Here is a 6,066-nt window from a genome sequence, read left to right as displayed (position 1 = left end):
TTACCAGATGTGGTCTACCCATTGAAATAGTGAGCGACAGGGGAACACACTTTTTGAACAACGTCATTGAAAGCTTACTTGAAAAATTCATGGTGATCAATCGCAAATCAACACCCTATCACCCACAAGCTAACGGACAAAGCCAAGAGCACCAACAAAATCTTATGCACAGTGCTCACTAAAATAGTTAGTGATTCAAGAAATGATTGGGATCAAAAGCTACACACTGCATTATGGGCTTATAGAGTAGCTTTTAAAACTTCCATCGGGACGACTCCTTTTAACCTTGTGTTCGGGATTAATGCAATTCTACCCATGGAATTGTTAATTAAAACACTACGAGTCGCAACACAATTAGGATGGCTGTCGGAGGAGAGACTAGACACCCTGGAGCAATTGAATAAAAACAGAGTAAGAGCAATAGCCGGGATATATGCTCAGAGAAAACAAATGAAATCTTCCTATGATCAATATATGATTTGCAAGAAGTTCCAAAAAGGGGATTACGTTTTGGTGTCTACCCTCAAACAACACTCCAAAAAGCTCAAAAAGCGAGGGATGGGGCCTTTTGTAATACACGATATATCAAAAAGTGGTGCCATCAAGCTTACAACATTAGCAGTAGGTGAGGAGATGCCTAATTGGATGAGTGGCTGCAGATTAAAGAAATATCTTCTTCCACTGACACTAGAGGAACTCTAAACAATACATGTCGTAGATCAGTGCAGAAGTCAAGTCCATGACATTCAAAACAGGCACAGCAAGAAGCCAAAATCAAAATATTAAAGCGAAAGGAGCGGGCAAAACTTCAAAGGAATGACCAACAGAACAATTGTACCAATTCCCCTCCAATAGCATCCATACAAACGAAGGCTACATGGTTAGGTGGCATGGATTTACACATTATGCTGCACCTTGCCGATGGCACCACCGAGCGTGCATTAGTGGACACTGAGGCAAGAGCAAATGTTGTCAACTACTCCGCTTTCAGGAAATTCACAAAGGAACCTTCAACGCCAAATACTATGGGGTTCAAAGTGGAAAACAAAGGCACAATGGACAGTCTAGGACATGTAAATCTACCAATAATTGTTGATGGAACAGTTTATCCTCATCAATTTCATGTGGTCGGGGATAAGGATCTTAATGAAGCAGATTTTCTGGGACTACCGTGGATGCACACTTATCAAGCCACACCAAACTGACATGATGATACTTTGCAGCTCAAGCAAGATGACCAATCTTTCGCCACACCCTTCGTACAATCAGACCTCGTATGGGAACCTCTCCAATCACAACCTAATCCAATCCAGCAATGTTCTCCAACGGTGGTCAGGAAATTTGGGTTAAAAATTCCATTATGCAAACCAATCCGAAGGACTTATGGATACCCAAACGACATGGCAATGCAAGCCCACCCACGATGCATCAACAGAAACCCAACCTCGACAAACCGCCCAAGGCTTTTGTCGAGCAACCTAGGCCAATCCAATCTCAACATCGACAACCAAAAGAAGTCAAGTGGGTATGGAAACCAAAATAGACTCGCTCACGGGATGCCTCGACAATGAAGACCACATCCAAGCAATTTCAGTGGCAACCAAAACAAAGCCCTCAATCACAAGACAAGGCAGGGTCACAACTTCTAGAGGCCACTGTCAAAGGGCACGTCTTCTACAATTACTTTTGTTTGGACCATGCAGCTTCAACATAACCTCACCATCGAAAACCACCAATGTTAACCCTCACGGCTCACGGACACCCCATCACCTACGACGGACGTGTATTATGTATTTGGTAGAGTCAGGTACCGGGCTTGTCGGACCAATAGGAAAAGGGTAAGAGTGATCGCCGATGAGAGGCACACTCTAACTGGGACATTCAAGGGATTAGTTGGCTAAGCATGGGCGCCCAAGTGTGAATGAGGTGAGCTCATATAAAAGCCAACTAAAACTAAAATTCACTTATTCTCTCATTTGTGCAATAGAAGAGTGCTCTTGCTCCATCTCCATCTCCATCTTCTTCTTCTTCACCTCCTTGTGTGTGTGTATATGAAAGAGAGAGAGAGAGTGCGATCGAGCATTGCGGCGGCACGACGACGGTGAAGCGGTTGAGCGCGACGTAGCGGCGTCTCCTTCTTCTTCGCGGCGAGGGATCAACATGCCTTCAACAGGCCTAATGAGATTCTTGGATATGGGAAAGGCCAACCAACCAACCCTATCACAACTGGAGACTCCCTCAGTGAGCCCCATTGATCCTCCATATGTTGTTTCGCCAGGAGCCTCAGTACAATCTGAGCCCACAAGTGGCAGCTTTACCTTCCCAGATCTAGCTCATCTTTCTCTTAATGACACTACGGCTGCCATGCATATCCCAGTGGTGAGCATGACAAGAAGTACACCATGGAGTTCATTTGTTAATACTGCGTCGATGCCTAGTAGCACAGTGCCCCCAACTATACCTACATGTATGTATCATTCATGTGAACCTGTCGTACCTCAGCCTCATGTAGCTCCTACACCTCCGGTTATTCCAAGAGCTTACAATCCACAATGGAATTATCCAAGCTCTTATACAAGTGGAGCCATGCCATTTAATAATAACATGCCATATCAGGCACCCCCTATGCCTAGGGCCACGCCTGTAAACTTTGGACCACCGTCTGGTACACCACCATACGAAATATGGGACCCAAGAGCCGCGCGTATGCCAAGGCCAAGGCCAACTCCCATCTCACATGTGGTTCCAGGAGCACATACACCCATTATACCTACTCAAATAGGAGATTTGGTAGCATTTGCTCAAACTATCGGTCGCTCTATTGCGGAAAACATGCGTAGTGCGCCTGATAGAGAGCCTAGGAGCAAGGCAGTTCAAGTAGCTAAGCTCACACAAAAATTCAGTGGAGACGGAGATGCTAGAAAGCATATGGAAGTCTTTGAACATGTGTGCGATTCCTTGGAAGAGCACAATGAGCTACATAAGTGTAAGGCTTTGAGTTTGACCCTAAGCGAAAAGGCTGGAGATTGGTATAGAACCTTAAGAGTAGAAGAGAAAACGATCTACTCTACTCTTAGGAGACTGTTCTTAAAAGAATACATACGAGAGGGAGTACTTTGGGATGTAGCCTCTCAGCTCCAGAAAGCCCAACGAGAAGAAGGTGAATCCGTGAGAGACTTCATTAGTCGCCTAAAGAATTTGAATTCTTGATGCAATCCAAACGAGCGATTCAACAACAACCAATTGCTCGATAGATTCATTAGGGGACTACGACATGAAAGTATCTATAATGGCCTAGTCATTAGAGGTATCACTACTTGGGAAGCAGTCACCATGAATGCAATCCAATTGGAGGATAATTTAATGATTGCAGGAGAAAGAGTGTCTGCCGAGCCGAAGTCTAGTAGCTCGCAAGCGTCAGGGCATGAGCCAATGAAGATAAAGCCAATCGTGAAAGGGCAAACGATATCTGAGATGACTTTGGCAAATCTCACCAAGGCCATCCAAGAAATCCTTAGGGGTAATCGTGCTCCACAAAACACTCATATGTATCCGAGAAGGGAGCAACAATGGTGCTCAATTTGCTTGGGCCCACATACTACGAGTGAGTGCCCTACTTTCAGAGTAAAGTTTAACGGGACTTGTAACGCGTGTGGTAGGTATGGCCATCAAGCAAAGGATTGCCTAATGCTTAAACGCATCATGGAAAATAGACCGCCTATATCTTGGGCAGACTCACCTCGAGTTCCTGCATTGATGCCTACCCCACCCATGGAGCAACAGTTGCCATTACAGCACATGGTCCCTAGAACCCAAAATGTGGTCCAAACCACACCGTTGCCACCTCCAGTGCTAGGACCGCAACCCCCTCATCCAAGAGTTACACCTATGAACCAAATAGGTTGCGAGTCATCTAGTACTTATGTAGATTGCGAAGAAGACATAGACTCTAGTATCACCTATGGAGTCGACATGCTTGAGGAGTGTTTACTATATGGAAGACCATTGGGGACAAATCAAACCGGTATATCAAGCTACTGCGCTTGCAGCAAGAGGCCAAAACATTAATAGTTTTGCCAGGAGACCACCTCTTCAGTGCTACGAATGTGGTGGACCACATCGAGTAGCTGAGTGCCCCATTAGAATGCAAAAGAATGCTGCACTAATGCAAACAAGTCAAGGGAGTGCATTGGCAATGCCAATACTCACTTGTAATCGTTGTGGCATAGATCATTTGATCGCACAGTGTCCTAACAATCCAAACGCACCGAAAACCACGCCATTGAACATAATAGAGATTGTTGATGGGACATCACCAACTATAAACATAGCACCAGTGAATGCACTCACACGGTCGATGCTCCAAAAGAAAAATTACATCCTCGAAGAGAGAGATGCTGCATCCATTGGCCGAGCGAGAAAGAAGAAAACACGAAGAAAGAAATCCCTTAATGCTTCTAGCTCAAAACCTAGTTCAAAGACTAACATAGGGCCAGGAGAGGATCGCGTGTATATGAATGACCCTGAGGATGACTCAGATTCGATAGAGACCACGGAGACCAAAACTGTTACTACAAAGGAAAAAGCCAGTGAGGAGGATCACGAGAGGGAATTACGAGGAACACCAAAAGAGTATTCAAAGTTAAACCACCCAGTTGCTAGCCCCCAAGATAAGCCACGAGAGACAAAAAATGAGGATTGCAAGAGAAAGATTGGAACCTATCCAAACCCAACAGTGGAAATTGAACGAGTCCAACAACTGAGGGGTTTGGTGGAAGAAACTCAACGAAAATTAGAACCTGAACCCAAACATATCCAGATGTCGGACACAATGTTTCCCACACAAGTTCAACCTCACAAGAACTACAGGCCGTTATCTATACCCAGTATCATTCGGGAAGAGAGTGAGGGTAGGACATCTGAAAGTGGAGACACACCTTTCCTACTAGAGAGAATGTTCAATGAGGGAATGCCTGACCCCCTTGAGGAAGTGGAGATTCCATCTTCACCGTTCTCTTGTCAGGGTCCTACGTCCCACAAGATGCCATTAAATGTTGCCAAGCTTATGGATTTCATGTCCTCAGAAACACGTACAACTATCATATTAAGTTATACGGAGATCCAGAATTATTCCTAGCACTGCGAGCGCTTCTCAATGGAGAATTATAGGCCGGATTACCACAGTTTGCACATATGAACAAACCTGACTCGGTGATGAATGATGAGGAACATTTAGCACCACCATCTGACCTAGCGGGACATGAATCTGTAATTGAAATACCCGTTATTAAGTTGGGGAAATACTTTGAAGGTGATGAATCTAATGCTACTCTACCAATCACTATTAAAGGATTAATTGTAAAGGGGGTCCTTGGCGGTGGTGCGGGAGTCAGCATGGTGACAAAGAGTTTTTGGGAGTCTATGGGGAGACCTCACCTTGAAGCCACAAGCGTAGTGGTAAAAATGGCTAATGGATCTATTTTTACGCCTATTGGAATGCTAAAGGATCTCAAGATCAAGGTCTTGGGACACAAGGTAAGGCAAACTTTCATTGTTATGGATTTTTCCAAGCATCCTATGTCATTTGAGATGATCTTAGGGAGTCCATTCATGAGGGAAGCAAAAATGGTGCATGACTGGTCCAAAAACCACGTCTACTTACAGTTCCAAGACTATGTCATTCGAGTTGATCTTTTAAGTGGTCGAACGCATCCTCTAGGAAATAAATTCATCATTGATAATCGATCAGACACAACAATTCACTCAGGCCCATTACAGTATTGTTACACATGTAACGAAGACACGGATATTGGGGAGAACTCTCCTTATATGGATATCCTACCCGGAATGGCTGAGTCAGACAATGTCGATTGGGTGCACCTAGCGGCAACTATAGATACATGGGGAGCTAGAGGAACAACTTGGGTAACACCGGATGGGGAAGAGATACCACACATTGCACCAGTAAACATGTTAGGTGTAGCGCATGTAACATCCGATGATAAGAAAGAGGCACACCTACCTGAGAGTGAAACTGATGATTCCTCAAAGGCTTCAGGCCAATAC

The sequence above is a fragment of the Adiantum capillus-veneris genome, chromosome 17, assembly GCF_014529385.1.
Source record: "Adiantum capillus-veneris isolate H3 chromosome 17, ASM1452938v2, whole genome shotgun sequence".
Taxonomy (NCBI): Eukaryota; Viridiplantae; Streptophyta; class Polypodiopsida; order Polypodiales; family Pteridaceae; genus Adiantum; species Adiantum capillus-veneris.
This window is presented reverse-complemented; position numbering follows the sequence as displayed.